We start from the raw sequence: 19737 nt of genomic DNA, 5'->3' as shown, positions 1-19737 counted from the left end.
CACCTGCCCTTGGTGTGCCAGGGATCCTGCCGAGCCATCAAGGATCCTGGGCTCAGAGGCACCCGGGAAGGGCTGTGCTTTCACCCAACACCCAGCCACCCTGGAGAGCTCTCCAGGCACTCACACCAGCGCTGGTTGCAGAGACCTCCTGCTTCCTGTAAACTTCCCACTTCTCCAGTACTCAGCTGCTCCTCGTGTGCAGGACCAGGCAGTCATTTTATCCTCCAAGCAGCTGTACATGAATAACTCCGCAAGTGAGAGCAGGCATGCACTAAATTCAGATCCAGAAATTTCATACACGTTTGTTTTGGTGGGATTTTGGAGAGACACTCACTCAACATACAGGTAAACGCCATCCAGACTGAAGGCAAAGGCTTTGCTCAGTGCAGCCTAATAAGAACCCGACAGTGCCATGCCTGAGGAACTCACGGATAAGAGGCTAACATACAAATACACACCCTGTACTTTCCAAACCTAAGCTCGTGGACGGTTGAACATTCTGGGCAGCAAGATCTGAGGCTAGGAAAGGGATGCTGTGAACCGTTAGTCTATTAAGATCAACAGAAAGTAAGCTAATTCCAGAAAAAGCTCGCTTCCCAGGCAAACCAGGCTTCCTCTCTGTGAAGGAATTCCACAGGCTCGAGGACATTAGTGCCCTGGCAGAGCTAGAGATGACGAAGGTTGTATTTTCCTTTTCCAGTAATACTTATATTTAACTATACAAACTGTTCCCTTTGGAGCAGATCCTATTTCACTGTTTACACACAGCCTTAGAACTGGATTTTAAAGGTGAAAGCACCTACTCCCAAGCTGCAGGGAGCCCGCTCAGTACAGCTGCTACAGCAACAGCTGCTTCGCTGCACTTCTCTCAGACTCTTTGCCCAGCCACCCCTGATGTCATTTCCTTATCCAGGAAGAGCAGGGCACAGGAGGAGTTCAACCAGGCAAAAAATGTCAATTATCAATACTGCAAAAGGTAAGAGGAGATCTGCAATAGAAAAGCTTACAAGTGTTTTACCTGCTGTGACAAGTCAGGTGAAGCAGGGACAGGCACAGGGGATGCGGAAGCTTTCAGCCTCAGGGCAAAGCACTGCCGAGCTCTGCAGCCCAGAATTTATCATCTGGAGAGCGGATTGCAACCAGCTACATGCTCCTGGGGAGCACAGCCCCATGAAGAGGGTCCTGAGCCAGAGCACAAAGGCCATTCCAGCCCCGAATGGCTTGCAGTCTCAAGCACACAAGAAAACTAACGGGTTATCCCATCAGAAACACACAAAATAACTACACTTCCCTCCTCCAGCTGTATGGAATTGTGCACATGTAGGGTGGGGATGGGGGGATTGATCCCTTCAGAGCCATTTTCCAAGAGCTAGGGCTCTTACTATTTTTTTTTTTCAGGCGGAGATGAAAGGGCCATTCAGAGCAGCCTGGAGCCCGCCTCCTGCAGTATTTTCCTAGTTATTTTCCTCCACCAAGCCCTTTCCTGGATTTAATCCGGGGACCACAGCGCATGAAAGGCAACTGTAAGCCTGGCACCAGGTGTGTAAACTCCTCAGCAGCAGCTTGCTCATGGGCGATGGCGAGAGCTCCTGCTACACAGCAGCTGAGATCAGCTACAGCAGTGGGGGGAGACAGCGGCAGACAGCTCACCGAGGCCAAGCCTGTAAAACTCCAGGGGTCCCTCGCCCCTCTCAGTTTCAAAGGACTTGTGCACTTTCATCCACGTTCACAGAAAGCTGGCCATAGATTTGTATTTTATTGCAAATTCCCCCAAAGATTTGCCTTTAAAATAACTCTATTTGGCAGTGGCCTTTGTGGAAAAGCTGCTGTTTCATCCTATTGTCTTTCATCTCTACGTCAGCGCAGACCAGAGGAACACGTCAGCCCCTGGTTAATCCCAAATACGCCTACAGAGGCACCACGAGTGGGATCGCAGCGCCGGGCTGTGGCCCAGGACAGGGTTTCACAGACAGCACCGCCACACGGCCACCAAGCAGCCCTGGCGCTGTGCCACAAGGCCCAGCCCTGGGAACAAGAACATCAGAGCTGCTCTTATGGTCTTCTTCCCCCAGAGGCAGGGGGTTACAACCCAACCCGGCCATTCTGGCAGATTTCAGCAGAGGTAACTCAGTATAAAATACCACGGCTGGAGCAAGAAACTTACTTTGACCAGGATAGACCTGGAATACTGGGATTTTTCCAAGAAAATCTCAGGAATGGTATTTTCTACCAGATTTAAAGGCATTTTTCCTCTCTCATCATCAAAAAACACGGCCTTAGGGACAAACCTTAGCACAGAACTGGACTGGAGGAGACAGAGAGCTAAGGCCTAAACCTTGCAGAGGGTCATTAAAGGAAACACAGTCTGAAACACACTGCTCCACTCCTCCTCTAACTCTTTCCACCTTAAGGTAACAGTTTCTTCCCCCAAAATTGAGTGAAAAAGCAATCAAAAAAGGTTGGCACCCCAAATTGAATAACTAATGTCACTCTATCAGTGATACAACCCAATCGCACAGAATAATCAGGGTTCTCGATAGCATCTGTTCTTTCCAGATAACATTACTGTGGCTATTTCAGTCCTGACTGCCACTCTAATTTGCAGTTTATCCAACCAGAGCCATCAATATAATCTGCACTTGCCCTGCAGCAGAACTGTTAGCAGTGACTCACTGATACAGTCCTGATCTGAAGGAACAGCTCATTGTGAAATCCTCACTCCTGCGGATTTTTATTTTTTTAATGGACTGTTGATTTCATTTTTTTTCTGGGCTTCACCTGAAAATAACCAGAATGGTAAAGTACAGGAGGTGGAAGATGGGGGACTTTAATGGAACGGGCACTGGAAGAGCAGAGTTCGTGGAAATGTCACCTTTGAAGTGATTACAATGGATTTCTGGAAGCCAGAGAAGTGAAACAGGACTAAAGAAGTTATTAGAGGAGACAAAGTCATTTGACTGTAAACGCTGCGGTTGTTGGACACACAAAGCGCAGCAATACCCAACGTTAGAAAGAACTTTGAGGCAATGAAGAGGAAAAATTGCATTTGCTAAATTGTGCTTTCCTATGAGGCAACCCAAAAGCAATGGAAACAGCCACACGGGTGAGAAGGAAGAGTGGGGCAAGACCAGCAACGCTCAGCTCAGGCAGTAAGCTCAGAGCCACAGCACGCCCTGTGCAACACAAGCACAAGGGAAGGCCGCAGCAGGCCAAGAGCTAAAGTCACTCACGGCCTTTCAATGGCCATGAACAGCTCTTGGGACCTGCAGCACAGCACAAAGTCAAAGCTCTGTATTTGTCAGATTCCAGGGCTAAACATCTCCAAGCAAATCCCAGAAGCAATGCTACATGCCCAACAGGGAGGGATTGCCTTGGGCTCCCAGCCCAGCTTCAACTCCCTAGGCCAAACAGAGGTCTCCTGGGATTTATTTCCTGGAACTGGTTCTCGAGGCATGTTTTGTGGTGGGATCTCCTCCTGTTGTCCCTTACATGCTCTCAGACTACACAAAGTCAAGCAAATCCCACAGTCTTGGGAGATAAGAGGAAAGCAAAATCTGTAACGAGAGCATTCCTGACCTATGCACAGGGTAATGCCCCCTCACCTGCTCGTCTCTGGAACGGACTGTTCCCACTGTGCATGACCAAATTCAGGGCCCAGCTTTAAGAAATCGTGATGGCACTCCTCCCTGATGTAATTTTGCTCTAAGTGGGGAAATATTTTTCTTTTCAGGCTCATTTACAAACCACTGCCTCAGGAATACAAAGCAAGACCTGCTTTCTCCACGAGAGGAAACGCATGCTGGCCTATTCTCTGCACAAAGGAACATCCACGAGCTTTGCAGAGAAAAATAAGATGGTTCAGGAAGCTTTCAGACCAACCAGTCCCATGAGATCCCTCATTAGCAACCCCATGCACACTGCACTGCTGCTACACGAAGAACAACTCCACCAGCACCAGCACTTGTTTACCAAGAGAACAATTCTGCTATTGACCGACACCTGCCCATGACACTATGGCCACGGGAGGAGCAGGAAGATGTTCAGATCACATCGGCCATTCAAAGTAGGCAGCAAAACGCCTGGCACTGCCTGGAGCCTTCCAGCAGCTGCTGAGGACTGGCCCTACCAGCTCAAACAGAAAGGCTTTCACTGACGTTAACGAGAGCTGCTGAAAATAATGCCACCACACAGCTAGGAGATGGCAGGCAGCCTTTCTGTTCGAGGACCAGCAGCCCAAACAGAGCAGGCACTGAGGAAGAGGAACCCTGAGCTCCATCCAGTTGGTTTTGGTTTATTTAAACTCCTCTGAAGTCGAATGCTGTGAACCTAGCATCAGCTGAGCGTGGCGGGGCAGGCCAGATAAAGCAAGTGACAAGAGGACACGCTTCTGCTCACAGCAAAGTCAAAAACCTGTCCTGTTCATAGGAATGATGTTTCTGAGGATCCCAAACAGGTCAGTGTGCCAGTGCTGGGGTGCACACGGAAGACATACCTCTGACTTTCTCACCTCTGTGGGCCTGGTGTGAGCTTCTGAAGCATCAGGCTTCTGGCAGACTAGAGCAGATCCAGAGCATTCGGCTGCTCGGTGGACCTGGAGTCCTTCCCAAGCATGTGCCTGGATTAACTGCCCAGAAGAAGCACCAAGTCCTGTTAAATAACTGTCCTCTCTAATACCCGCTTCCCTCATAAATATGTGCTCTGCCAAGGGCTCCTTTCAAGGGAAGAAGAGCTCTTGAAAGTAAGCAGACAACAACAACGGTATTAACCTCAGGAGCGAGGCATGAGCAGCTCCCCTTCTGTGTGCTGCAGCCAAGGGAGGCAGAGCACTGCTCCAGCCACGTCGCTGAAACCACCTAGGCAGTGTCAGGACTGTAAGTGCAGCCTCTCGGAGACAAGAGAGCATCTCAGCATCTCTTTCTGCCGTGATGACACACTCCTGCTCCCCTCTCAGCGCTGTACAGTCACAGAGCAGGACTTTTCTGTGGGCCAGCTGTATCACTCCATTTAACCCCCTCAGCCTTGGCTCAGCCCGCTCCCCAGAAAGCAGGATGAACACCAGCTCCCCAAAGCCTGGGTTCTTTTTCTTCTCTTACTGCCTGACCAGCTGGCACCAGCTCCTCTGAGCAGCATGAAGCTCTGAGAATTTATAGGGTCCTAAAAGCCTGAAACCTCTCTGACATTTTTTATGGCAGGCCTTGAGCAGAGAGAACTTCCTATTGGTCCACATGGACATTTCCAACACCGTCCATCTACATTTCCAGCACTTCACACCACTTAACTCCCAATGCAGAGACTCAGGAGAGCTCTAAACTACACAGAAAACACAACCGGGGGACAACGTGGGTAGGACAGGCAGACAGCAGCTGCCCAGCTTTGTGAGTCATATTTCACCTGGACATATACTTTATGTAGTATGTAATTTATTTAGAAATAAAAGCGGATGGCAGGCTGCAGGCTTTAAAGAGACTTCACGTGTGCGTGTATCACGGCAAGAATGAGCTCAGCACAGCAGGCAGGATTAGAATAGTTCCCACACTGAGGGAAAAGCCAGGAGACATTACAGAATGCGTGGAAAAAAAAAAAAGAAGTGAAGTGACTCGTCTGGGAAGCGATCTTAAAAATAATTGTAACACAAACTGAAGCATTAAAAGGCCTGGTCTGCTCTCATGTGTGCTCACACAGCTCTGAGCATCAGGGGTCTGCAAGGCAAAATGAAACAGTCACCGGAGCACAGCCCATGTCTGCACTGCCAGGGGCTTCGCCTCACCAAAAGCAGAAGGCAGATGTTGAGCCCTTGGAGCCTCTTTTCCCACAGGCGGAGGGGATCTTTCCTTCCCCTCCCTTGCTTCTGCACTGAGAACGTCCAGAGGTCAGCGGGACGGGCTCGCTCCCCGTGGCCGCTCTCCAGGAGCTAGCACTCAGCAGCCCGCGGTTTATTTGCTCAGCCTGCATTCCCAGCTCCTGCTTCCCCGGGGCCAGGAGTCATTCTGGGAGAACGGCACCAGCTGCCCTGGGTGGGGTGAGGAGGAGGCAGGCCATCCCCGCTCCGTGCACACACCCTGGACACTCTTGATAACATGCTTCAAAACAGACGGGGCACTCCCAAAGTTCCCAGGGAGAGCAAAGAGCTGAGATGAACAACGCTGGCAAGCGCAGGACCTCGGCTCTCCTGCTCCGAGCACCCCACAGGGCTGCAGCAGTGGCAGGCAGGGACGGGTCAGCCACCACCCTGCTCCCGCCTCCCCACCAGCTAACTTCAGCGAGCACTCCAGTCCTGCCGCAGGCTCTCGGTGCTGTCAGCAAGCCCAGCTGTGCGGAGAAGAAGCACAAGATGCGAGAGAAAAGCCGGAGGTAGAGCTTGTAGCAGGGGCTGCCCATCTCTGCCTGGCTCCCAGCTCCCCTGCTGCCTGGCTGCCACCTCCATCTCCCGAGTACACACGGCAGCAGGAGATCCTCCGGCACACCCGGCTTGTGCAGTCCTTGCCCTGAGCCTCCTCAGCCCTTGCTGGCACAGCACCGGGCGGATGCAAGCTGAAGACTGCCCAGCTGCACCCAGCGAGGTTTCTGCCATCTCAAGCATCCCTGCGTTGTGCTGTCCTGCACGGCATAGCTGCACCTCTCTTCCAGACATTAACTTCAGCTTTAACTTCTACCCCCTCTCTTTTTTTTTTTTTTTTTTTGATTTCAGGAGCAGACAGTTGTACTAAAGCTAAACAATCCTCCTCCCACTCTTGGCATCACACCCTTGCAGATGCTTGCGCAGGGTTTCACTTCCTCTTGGCCAACGCTTGGCCAAGCTTTGCTCATCAGCAAGCCGGGCCCGGCAGCCCTCCGGTGCTCTCCTCCCAGCACGCAGCCACTGTGGCAGCGCTCGGGGTGCCACACGTAGGTAGGGGCCGGGAGTGACAGGCCGAGGGAAGGCACTGCAGTCTGCAGCTGAGTGTTAGCAAGCCGTAAGATTCCGATTAATGAGCTGGAAACACACTACTAGAAGATGGGGAATTAAGAATGCTAATCTAGTCAGGCCTCAAAACATAAAGGGCTCCTACTAGAATTGGGAGCAGCAGCAGATGTCCTTGGCTTTCTGCGGTCCAGCCGCTCTGGGTAGCGTCACACAAACAAGTCCTTCCCCCCAGCACACCCAGTGCCGCCTTCCACTGCTCATTTTAAACGATTTTTCTGGGCTAGCAAGTCACGGATGACCAGCAGCACACACGCTGATGAGGAGCACATGTTCTGGGATGCGATCCCAGCCTTTCTGATACACCACACACAAATCCAGCTCCTGAACATCCCTGTGGGAACGAGATGACTGCAAATCTCTTCACTGCTCCAGGGACGATTCTTTGGGACAAAAGGAATGCGTAACAGCCGACAAACATTTTTCCTGTGCTTCGAGGCTAACCACACTGTAGACATACACACAGAGACAAAATCCAGCCCATGTGGAATTATTCCAGTATGCTGTGAAACAACTTGCATATGCCTCACAAAAATCTGAAGTCACACAATGTATTAGAGACGTCGCATATTTCCTTCAGAAGTAACCGAGGGTTGCTCTGGGAGATTTCACTGTCCCGAGGAAATCTCTGCCTGGGGCAGAAAGGGTACAAAGACCTAATGCTGGTCAGGCAAGAACTCTGTGTGGGTGAGCAAAGAAGGTGCCCTCCAGTTCGTACTCTGTTATCCAGAAAAAAAGTAGCACAGCAGTCACCTGAACTGGAAGAGCAATGAGAGAAACCCTCCTGGCTTAGTTAGCAGATACCTCAGCAAGAAGTGCTCGAAATGTTAAAGATGGAGCCGAGCTCTCCAGGCAGGGACTCAGCACATGTGGGCTCTGTCTGACAGCAGCAGCAGAGCGACAGCAGCCACCGCTACGGCAGTGGGGTGACGCAGGACTGCTGGGGAAACCCCTCGGACTGAGTATTTAAAACTAATTCAGCAGAGCTCTAACGCAGCAGGAACCCAACCTGGCACAGTGAGCGACCAGCTGGCTGAGCACAGAATCCTCCCCAGGTTCCCAAGATGTCCGTGTCACTGGGAACGTAACGAACAGCAACTCAGGCCGAGACAGGGCAGCTGCACGGGCTCCAGCAGACGGCAGACTCAGGCTGTTCCCCTCCAGCCTTGCTTTCCCTCAGATCTTGCAGCAAAGCACCCTCTGCTCGAAGGGCAGGACAGGGCAGTGACAACAGCCTTGCATCTATTTCCTGCCGGGACAGTCCTGCAGAGGATAGCACTGGTGTGCAGTTGGTATTACTCCTGAGAGCATTAGGAGGTTGGATGAGACTCCTTGACTTTGAAGACTAAAAGCATGCAGGGACTGGGTTTCTCCTTCACTTAGGCAGCAGCAACGCTTTCACCTCTACCTATGGACTGCCTTTCATAAGGCCCCAGCAGGCTGCAACCCAGCAGCTGAGCACCAGTGTCACAAGCATCTCTTGGGGTTAAACGAACTGCTACCTCGTTAGCATCAGCGAGGATCAGACCACAACAACTGCCACACATTGGGCTAACGAGCCCAAAACGGCCCTGCCCAATTCACGTAAGGGCAGAACAATTTTGGACACACACGTAAGTAGCCAAGCAGTTCGTGGAAATTCAAGGGACAAAAATCCCCGTGCAGGAAACATTTACTTCTCCTTTTCATGAACTGCAGATTGCTACTCGCACTGAGAAGGCCAGGGCCGGACCCCTCCCCAGCCCTGTACTGATGCCCGTTTCATCCATTTGGAGCATAAATAATTGAAGAGAGAACAGCAGCAGCAGGAGGCAGGCTGTGCCCAGCTCTCCAGCAGCCCTGTTTCACCATGCAGCCCATGTCCTGACCTGCTTTTACAGCCCTTTTCTAAGGGCAGGCAGAAAAAAAAAAGGGGAAAAAAAAAAAAAAAAAAAAAAAGAAGTTGAAGTGCCCAGGATGGACTTCCCTCCAGAGCCCAGAATAGCCCATCTGTGTGACGCAGGGGCCTCCTGCAGCAGGCCTGCTTAGCCAGATGCCCAGCAGGACAAGTAGGGCTGAATCTCTCGACCTGCTGCAGTCCCACCCAGCTCCTGACACACTGCGCTGAGCACCGAGCCCTTGCCCAGTGCAGAGGGCAAGGGACCAAGCTTGCCTTTTGAAATGGGCCAAAAACAATGAATGAAACACACCAGGCTTCTCACAGAGAAGTAAAAGTTTCCACCCCTATGCTACGTCTGGCCAAGATACACTGGGCCAGCAGAACCACAAGCAGAGATGTGCTGCTTTAAGGCCTTTTCCAGTGTTTAGCTCTAGATGCTGTGACTAATTTGCTACTCCCTTTCTGGCAGGCACATATTGGTGGCCAGGATGCAAGACCACTACTGAAAAACACAGGTTGGAAGAAGCATTAACATGGAGAGTCACAGTGAAGCAGCCTCACCCAGAGCCATCAATGACACAGTGAGAGACGATCCAGCTGTGGGGAAACGGCCATGTGCCAGATGCAAACATCATTTTGCTTTCTCCTAGAGAAAAAAACCCTCACCACAACCACCCCATCTGAACCGATACAGATCACGACGGACTTGTGCACAGGAACACAGATCCCTGTTACCATTCCCAATGACTCAAAGAATCACAACTACAAAATCATAGGGTTAACCTGGAGAAAATTAAAAAAGCCTGTAGAACTGTTTCTCTTCCAGGTTCTGTTTTCTGTAGAAGCTCAGGCACAAGAAAGCAGAGCTTGCCCCACATCACAAGACTACGATAAGAGTTATTTTAAGGAAAATACTGAGGTGAAAGATAACAATGCTGCAGCCATGTAACACAGGTATGAATCCTACAGGCTGCTCCAGCCCAGAGTTGGAGGCCAAGATCTGCCCAGCAGCAAGCTGCTGCACATGGGAACTGATCCTCGCGCAGAACATTTCATCAGGTATTGCACAAAATTCAGCTAATCTATTTCCGTCTCATACACGTACACAGAAACTGAAGTCACGCTAAGGTCATCCTCAACTAGTTCAAGACACAGGAGTCACCACTCCTCCCTCCTCCTAATCTGCTCTTTGTCATGAGCACCTGCACCTGCAGCGTGTCACGGGCGGCATCTAGAAGTGTCTCTGGTACCTCTGCACTACACGGAGGGGGGTTACACAGTTCTTGTAAGCCCACATGAGGTTTTCTCTCCATAAACACAGTAGAAAAAAGGAGAAGGCGACAGCTCATATTAGCAGGGATTGGGGGATTTCCATCAGCCAAAGGTATCTGGTAGGCAAGACTAGGGTGAAGGTTGACCTTAAATTGATGCTCCGTGTTGGTACATTCACCATTTTAGATGAGACATCTCTGCTTTTGTAATATATCTACAACACTCCAGTAACAATGGAAATCACTGATTTTTTCTTTTTCTTTTTTCTTTTTTTTTTCCCCCTAAGAAGAAAGCAAAGAAGTTATGCATTTTGAAGACATAAAACCCAGAATCTCAAAAAGAGAGACAAATGCAACAAATTCAGGAGTTCTCAATACCCAGGCTTGCACTGAAACCATTCCTTAGCCAAACAACCTTTTGCACAGCATCCTCTTTACACACTGTACCCCCTACGTATACTTTTAGTGACAAGCAGATCACTTCAACATACGCTTAAGAAGAGAAAAAGACCAAGCTGAATGCAGAAGGCACAGCCCTGTAATTTCAAACCCACTGAAAGAACTGGATCCACCAGGTAGTCTCTGCTCCCACACCCAAACAGCTTTGCAAGTTGATGGGGTGGAGAGATCAACTTGGGAAGGAGAGGTTCCCATCCTCCTGATTTAAACAGAAACAATGACTTCAAAGAACTTTAGAGACACGGGCCTGAGTGAGCAGGAGCCAGCTCCAGAGACACGGCAAGGTAACACCCCAAACAAACACACGCCAACAACAAGAGCTAGGAGGCACGTTCTGCAGGAGCGTGCCAAGAGACTCCAGTTTAACTGGGTATTTAGAAGGTTTCACCTGTACTCCTCCCACAGCGATACCCTGGGCTTGGGCAGGGTGTCCTCAAGCTGCACTGCCCTGTTTGGTACACAAGTCAATACAGTCTTGCGACAAATTGCTAGGTTTCCCTTACCCATGGCCTACTCTTATGCATATGGGTTATTAGCCACTGCCTCATCTGCCTACCCACCTTCACCACGAGAGGCTTTCCCTCTTAGGAAGCTCTCCAAGAGTCCGTGAGTTCCTAGGAGAGAAACCATCCCAATCGGACAGGTGCTGAACCGAGGCTGATTGGTGACACCAAGCTCCTTGCTGTAGAGCTTTGGACCAGAGACTGATTTCTCCTAGCCCAGGGTCCCAAAGCATGGTCCTTCCCCTTGGAACGTGGGTGCTCTGCGCACGGACAAACCTCCCCTGCCTTCAGTGGCACACGAGTTCAGAGCCAAACACACTTTGAAAATCAAAGGTGAAGAACCTGAGAAAACCAGAAAACAGGGACAATCCACTGTTATTTTCTATTCGTAAGTGGTAGCCACGAGGAGCCAAACCCACAAATCAGAGTCCCTTGGACCCAGACAATGCATCAGCCCTGACTATTATCTGAGGGAAGATGAACGCACATTCTTTGACACCACACTGTTCCTGTTTTTTTGACTCAGCAACTCATTAACATTATTACTTTATTAACAGCTACCCTGCTTACATGCAACCTATTGTACTGCCGTCTCCTTAGCTTCTATAACATTTTTTTTTTTAAATGGTTCAGCCAAGAATTGCAGCTTCAGTAAACCCTTTAAAATTGGTACTTGCTGCCAGATGCAAGAGGATTGGAAAAAGGTGGCACAGGAAGAAAATCCCTGCTCTTGAAGGATGCTAAATAAGGCTATCATTTGTGGTTTAGTACGTTCACTCTCGTTTCAGCAGATTGCTTTGTATTCACAGCTTGGTTTCCCTCCACCATCCGCAAGTAATACAGCTGGCACAAATTCATAATTCACCATGCGCTGTCACCAGGACCTGCTCTACACTCAGCAGAAAACACAGGGACACACGCACACACCTCCGGACTTGAGGAAAGACCAATTCTGTGCCAGAAGAGCCTATGCTATCCTGCAAACACACACACTTTTGGGTATAGTCTCCAGCCCACTCTTGCCTATAAAGCGTGACAAAAGCCTTTAGGAATTACGATAACATCTACACCAAAGTACTCTGGTATCTACTGCACTTCTTACTCTGGGGATCAAGCAGAACGGAGCCCTATATATAACCTGCTTCCCTCTTTGTTTAAGGACAAATAAGCTAAAGAGCAGCGTGATTTTTGGGTCACAAATCTCCTCTTCAGTTCCCAGCTTACCCTGATTTTTCTGTAATTTCAGAACACAGCCTGCATTGTTCCCCTCCAAAATAAAAAAAATGTGGAATAACAGCAATATACTAACAAATAGCTACAAGATGCTAGTAAAGCTCCAGTAGCTTGAGAAAAACATGCCTGATAAGACCCCATTATCCCATTACCGCTAGATTTACTTTGTTCCTCTCACCACTGCAATCAGCAGCTCACAAAACCACACACGTGTCTTTTCACAGACAAGCGCCCCAGCCTGCGCTACAGGGAAACACCATTTCTTGCAGTGCCTGGGTGAACGCCTAAGCTGCTACAAAATCAGTCTGCTTCTTTGTGCTCCAGAAAGGCTGTGCAGTACCACTGCCTCGGCGGGTAAGGTGTTTGCTTCATGAGGAATTACAGCCCCAGACAGAAATAAAGCAGACCCCAAAACAAGTGCAAGCCAGGCTGGGAATGGGTGGATTTCTTCCTGCTGCATAGCCCCACTGCACTGCCCTGCTGTGTCAAGCATCGCCTCCATCCCTACCTTTGTGAGGCACAAAAGCTTTTCCAAGCTCATTTACAGCAGACGCTGCCTACAGTCATGATGACGGGTGCTAAGGAGCACACGGTACTCTGCTGCTTACCCCTTACACAGACATTCAAGCCCAGCAGAGAACAATTCTCCCTGTGAAACACCCTAAACCCCTCCAAATACAAAACGATGAACCAAAAAACAACCAATGTCATCTGATTGCATCACCCCCTCTATCTCTCGGGGACTTGGAGACATGCCTGCAAAGCAAGGCAGATGTTCCCTAACGCCCAGCAAGGAGGTGATGTGCTGCGCCAGCGAGGAGCGGCGCGACTGGGTCAGTGCCTGCGCATCTGTGCTGCGGAGGGGACAGGGAGCGATGGGCGACGTGAGCCTCATGCTGAGGAGCCTCCTCCAGCCCCTGCGCTGCCTTTCTGCATCCAAACCTCCTGGGCGCACCCAAAGGAGAGAAAGGGAAAAAAGGAGACCCCATCCAAAGCAGGGGAGGGGGATGAAGCAAAGCAAAGGCGCGTTCCCCGGATGGACCCAGCTCACCTACCTGCTTCTCCTCTGCGGGGCGCATCGATGCGAGCGGGGCAGGCGAGGGCGGGATGCCCGGCAGCGGGGAGAGAAAAGAAGAGAGAAGGGGCCGTGAGGTGAGGGATGGCTTCGTGTGTCCCCCCCCCTCCGGCCCCGGCGCCTCACCTGGGTTGAGCAGCTTGCTCTTGTAGCGCATGCCGGTGCTCATGGTGCCGGGAGCGCCACCAGCGCGGGGCTGCCGCGGATGGGGCCGGCACAGCCCGGCTCGGCTCGGCACGGCCCCGCCCCGGGTGAACGCCCCGCGCCCGGCCCCCCCGGGAACGGTGCCGGCTCCCGGGCACCGGGGAAGAGGAGAAAAGCAGCGAGAGGAGCTGCTGGGGGCGGAGGGGAGGCGGCGCCGCAGCCCAGGGCCGGGGGAAGTCCTGGCTCCCGCCGCGAACCTCCCGGAGCGCAGCCGGGGCGATGCGCACAAGATGCACAACGCGCGGCCCCTCTCTGCTGAGCCCTTGTAAGAATAAGGCTGGGAGTTATTTTAGGTGAAAGCTGTCGGTACAGCTTTAAGAGGAGGCAGGAGAGAGCTGGAGTGAACCTAAAATGCTCCAAAAGCGGGACTAGCCCACGGTTTAACAGCTCCAAGGGACCTCAGCTGAACCGTGAGGGTGCAAATGTGGGGAGGGGAAGGCTCAGGAAACCCAGCGCCTTCCACGGCTGCAGGGAGGGCTCATCTCTTCCACCTTTCGAGGTCAGGTAAGTAGTCAGACTTGAAACTTCTAAATAGAGGACAGGACTGCCCTGGCACGGTGATGGCTGCACAAGGACAGGGCCCTGCCTTAACACAAACCTGACACCGATGCCACAACACTAACTTTTCACACCCCCATGGTCACCCCAGCATCTATATTGTCATGTCTTCCACCTGCTCATTGAAAGCACACCTCACATCCCAAAGCAGAAGCTGGCAGTCCGAGGCATGGATATTTTAAAAACTCATTAGTTTGTTCCCAACTTGCTTTTAGCCATTGATTCAAAGCATCAGAGAAAATATTTCATGTAGCTGTTAGCATATTTCCTCTATTTTAAATACTAGACAGCCACAGACCATTAGAGACTCCACACCACAATTAAAGGCACCAACAATCCAATGGGCCTTTCATGAGTTGTATAATAGTCTGCCACAGTGCTTTAAAACTAATGAAGACTGAAAGGACTGCAGTTGCCTGCTTCTTGATCCTCCTAAACAGAGTCATTAAAACAGTTACCTGCGGGTACTTTGTCCCACTGCTGGCAAATATTTGCCTGGAGAAGGCCTGGATGGAATTCACAGAGAAAATGGGATTGTCTTCCACAGCCGGGGCACTGCCAACGCCAACAGAGTGCAAATGGAAGGTCCAAAATTAGGCTCTTGTCAGAGCCATCTCTCCAGAGATCTTCACAGCAGCAGACAGCTTAACAAACACATCCCCCTTTCAGCTCTGAAGTATTTTAACAAAACCAAGTTCAAAAGTAACTGAAGATTAACATCAGACAGTATCAAAGAAGTGACATAAGAATTAAGTCCATGTAGAAAGGAAAACACTCAGGTAAGGTATCAGTAATACTGAGTCTGGTTTTGAGACAAAATGCTCCAGCTGGAATGGACAAGCCAGAGGCAGGCACAGACTGATCAGGATCAGTGGCTGCTACTGGTCAGTAAGGCTTCCCACACCAGAATTGTGACACTGATCCTAGGTGCCTTGCTTTGAAAAGAGAGGGGGAAAAAAGCTCAATTTTTAATAAAATTAAAGACAAGATGCTTTTGAAAGCCTGCTTCCTTACTGTGCCAGTTTCTCTTGAAAGATGAACCTTTCATGTTACCTTTGCTTAAAAAACTACTGCAGTCTGCAGCTAAATGTCTTGGTTTCTCAGGAAGGGTGTGGCTGTCCTGGCTTTCACAAGTACAAATGGACAGCATCATTTTAAGAAGGTTGCAAAATATGATGCAGAACTCTGGAAGAAAACCAAGAAAGGCAAACATAATTGGGCACAATTAATGAGAAAAAAAATTCACAATTAAATCTCTCACCTTGGCCCTCTTGACAGACATGCTTAAAATTCAAATCTCCGTAAGTCCTGCAGAGGCTTTGCATCTCAGAACAAAGCTGTCACCTCAGTTCTTCTTTCAACTTAATACAGTAGCCAAGATAACAACATTACGTCCATTTTATGCAGTTTAACTCTGAACACAGGCCAGATACACTTCCCTGTGATGCAAACTTTAAGTCTATCCTGATGAAACAGTCATCACTAGGCAGCAGAATTAGGGCTAATACCTACATGAAAGGTGCTCCAATTTAGTACAGAAGACAAAGTACCTTAATCCCACATTTGCAAGATAATTTACACTTACGTGTATAATACACACAAGACTACAGAAGCATGCAAAAGAGCTATAACGACATACAGGAAACAGCAACATTCATGAATTCCTACACGAAGGTGCGTGATCAGATTTTCCAACGTATTTACTGACCTAAGCAATGTCAGAAGATGCCTAATGGACTTTGCAAAAACAGCTAAAAACAACAAGAAACACCGCAAAAATTCAACTTTTTCCACATCCATACATTTATTACAAAACCTCAATGAAAATTAGTGTCATGGTATATAAAAGGTTCGGTACATGCCATCACTCAGCTGAGAGAAAAATGCCTGTGGTAGGAATTCTTGCAAGCAATACTTGAGACCTGAAGACATCTTCAGAGGCATCCACAGAAATCTCTGGCATGCATAGTGTTCACAATATTTTAAGGCACGATGATTTAGAAGAGCCAGCTTCTCTGCATCACTGGTGTATGGTCCGTGTTTGTATATTTTCTCATACATCACACAAACACAAGTCACCAGAGAGGAAGCTTAAAAAGTAATTGGATCAGAGAGAAAGTTATGAAGAAACTGATACAATACAGAATGGCTTAAAATAGCAAGTGAAAGTTACGATACTGTGCAAACACATACATTTACTGTAAACAGGCCACAAAGTCTTTTAGAATTAATCACAAAACGGTTCAGAAGAATCTAGCAGATACACGATTAACTCCTTAAACCCAGCACAATGACTAGCCCAAACAGCGTACTCTATGCATTTCTGTATCAAAAGGTATAGGAAGGATAATAAAAACACATTGATAAGTATGAAGACAGTGTTACCAAAGTACTCAAAAAAGATACAATATAACTTGATTAACATTGAATATATAAAACAAGCAGTTTTACAACACAATCTTCAGACTTTGTGTTTGTTTTAACGCAGGTCTTGATCTGCGGCATCTTGCATTTGAACGTTACCACTTGGTCAAAGAAAACAGAGCACCCATCCACTTTGAGAAGTGTATACTGCTGTGAACGAAAGTGGAAAACAAAGAGCATTAGAACTGACAAATTCTCAGCACCGGAGCGTTTTTGGCATTCTGACCCCCCTCCTAGCAAGCAGCGTAACGCAGGGAGCAGGGCACCAAGTTGCAGCTGCAGAGACCTGTGCTAGGACTGGATCGACTGAGCTGGCTGATGACTACGGCGAGTTCCTGAGGCAGTTTGGCCCCAGATATTTATCACAAATGTCTAATAAAAGCACAAACAAGAATCTATTTTTAGTCGCATACTTTCTTAGGCACCCACACTCCCTCTAGCCTGTGAGAACACGAGCACTGTTAGGGCTCATCCAAACAGTAACACAAGAGATCAGCCCCTGCCGCCTGTTATGTGAAGCATTACTCGTGATGACAAAAACTGAATTAAAAAAAAATATCATCTAAACATGGCTAAAAATAAGCAGCAAGATTAATATTACGTATGAACACTCTTATGACACTGCTTAGGTAAAACAGGAAAGCAACCATTTTCCCAAGGCTTCATACAGCAGCACTGATTGATGTGGCTGGAGGCAGGGATATTGAGCTATCACTTCAGAAATGACCAGTTCTGGATGTCTTTGCAGTCACTTGCCAATTGAAAAGGCTGCTACCAAGAAAGCAGAATTCCAGCTTCTCCTGAAAATTAAGCCCTGCTTAAAAAAGCCGTGGCAGGTTTAGAAGTTGGGAGACCCCTCTGGTTCTCTAGTCCCAAAAGTACTTATTCACAAGAGGAAAAAACAGCTTAATTGAAACATTCATCTGGATGGAAATAAAGAAATACCCTAGAAAACATTGCTGTGCCAAGGAAAGTACGGTGCAACACCCATCCAGACTGCACTTGCTGATTACAGTTGGGATAACAAGGAAAGGAAGCTGACAATCGGGGTCCTTTGCTGTTTATGTATTGAAAAAAATTCCCACTGTGAGAATGGCAGTTACCTAACATCTCAAGTAGGCCATCACTTCACGTAACCAGAACAAGCAAGCCAGCAGTAAGCTTTAAAGCCAGAGTCCATGCATTGCTAACCATATTCGATATTAAAATGCAAAACTACCCTCATGCTACACTGTTAGGTCAAATATGAAAAAGAAACTAAATTCCTGATATAGAAGGCATATCAAGAGGAGGTGGTAACTGATTTCACAAAAAGACTGGAGTTCCCAATAAACGTGAAGGCTCTGGTTATAAGCACAAGCGTGTTGGTGTTACCAACATCAGCAATGCAGCATCTGTTTTTGTTATTATGCTTGTGCAACATCACTGGGCGAAGTATGCTTGTGTGTTTTCAGTGTGGATTCACTTCACTGCTTTCTTCCTAATCTCCTCATGATGCAATACCTTATGAGACATTAGGTTGATAGTGTTCATTACAGATTTTATCTCCACTTTTATGCATGAAGACTCCCCCATACGTATCTTTATTAAATGCCTCCACCTGCAACATGAAGCCCCGTTATTTGATGTAACGCAATAAACACATTTCTGCAGTATGCCACTAAAACAGAACCAGAAAGGAGCCTAGCCAGCACTACATACACATGCACCCTGATGCACGTCTTCAGAACACTGATTATCCTACATTTGTAAAGGTTTCAGAAGACTTTGGAAGGAACAGGCTTGTTTTGCCCCCCTTCGGTTGCTTCAAAGGACACCACTGTAACACAGGGCAGCTTGACACATCTCCCCCTAGAGTCCTCAGTTCCCAGGGAGGGAAGTTTTATAACCAGTTACATTTTCTTACTGACCTAAATTCTTTTTATTCAAGTATCACCCATTTTATGTTGCAGCTACAACCATTTTGCTTTCCAACCCCTAGCAAGAGCTTTGAGAAATTGAGTCTTTCCACAAGGCTTGTGCTTTATAGTTAAACCCTGGAGCTTCTGTATCAGAAAAAAAAATAAAAAAATCTGGAAACTTTATTAGAACTCCTGGAAAAAAAAAAACCATTAAGTACTAGATAAAACCAATATCCTGTTGTTTGCTACTTTTGATTCATGTTGTTACAACCTCAGTTTGGGTTATAGTTAAATTTGTCATTCTCTGGTGAGTCTCATGCTTCAAGTTTGTTCCATTTCCTTTTGCTAGTCTGTAGCAACACCTTTTATTTCTCCATAATAAATGCCATCAGCCAACTATACAGTTACAAAACTGGCTTTTGAACTGTTTTCCAACATTTATCAGTTAATTTAATGTGCTAATAGGCTTAATGTGCACTGAGTCACATATATATGAGGCTCCAAGCTCCACAACTATTACAAAAGTTTCTCTGAAAATGCTTACAGAGTAAAAAGCTGCCTGAAGCATTTAGAGGCCCACCACGATAACACGTCAGGCCTTGGCACAGCCCTAGTAAGGCTGCGTGCTCCCCTCCTTGGCCTGCTAGTGCCTACAAAACTCCAGCAGTGAGTGCTTCCCTTCACCCTCTGCATCCAGTGCAGAGTGTCACTGAGATATAATAAAAGGTGGAAATACTTAAATTGTATCATTCCTGAGAAATCAAGCCTTTCGGAGGCAGGAATGCAAGGTACCACTGCATATTCACAGGAACTGTACATGTCACTGCACTGTGGCCTTAATCTTTCCCAGGGCATGTACATACTAGTAAAAATAATAATAATAATAATAATAATAATAATAATAATAATAATAATAATAAAAGGCATTTCCACTCTGACATTTCCCCACAAAAACAGGATTTCTGCAGGGACCCGCTAGGAATTTGATTTGATCTGCTCTCTATTCAGGGATCACTTGGCAAAAATCAAGGCAATTTGCATTAATCTATTTACTTACAGTTTTGTGTAATTATGTGAAATTATCAGAAAATTTGCTTTTGGGTGTTTCAATTGTTTTCATTTTACATTTTGCAAACTCATCGTATTCCTTGGAAAGCTTTTAAGTCTGCAAAATGGAGACTGTTTTTGTTCTGGGGAGGTGGGAGGGTCGTTTCTCTCTCTGCTCTTCTCTAGAGGGAACAGAGCAGTTCTGGAAATTGGTCTCAATGG

General features: G+C 48.1%; 2 protein-coding genes across 6 annotated transcripts in view; both read right to left on the bottom strand.

Annotated features, from left to right (window-relative positions):
- SEPTIN5 (septin 5) overlaps window positions 1-13532 on the bottom strand; it is a 42373-nt gene extending 28841 nt beyond the window's left edge. Inside the window, exon 1 of the mRNA XM_082774200.1 lies at window positions 13508-13532. The gene's annotated coding sequence lies outside the window, so the exon portion shown is untranslated. The remainder of the gene's footprint in view (window positions 1-13507) is intronic.
- Window positions 13533-15922: 2390 nt separating this feature from the next.
- LOC309884736 (septin-2) overlaps window positions 15923-19737 on the bottom strand; it is a 38449-nt gene continuing 34634 nt past the window's right edge. For 4 of the 5 annotated variants that reach the window (XM_082773979.1, XM_082773981.1, XM_082773982.1 and 1 more), the window contains exon 13: window positions 15923-16717. The gene's annotated coding sequence lies outside the window, so the exon portion shown is untranslated. The remainder of the gene's footprint in view (window positions 16718-19737) is intronic. The other variant, XM_082773983.1, reaches the window with a different exon arrangement.

This window comes from Aythya marila (genome assembly GCF_965140915.1).
Source record: "Aythya marila genome assembly, chromosome: 17".
Taxonomy (NCBI): domain Eukaryota; kingdom Metazoa; phylum Chordata; class Aves; order Anseriformes; family Anatidae; genus Aythya; species Aythya marila.
This window is presented reverse-complemented; position numbering and strand designations above follow the sequence as displayed.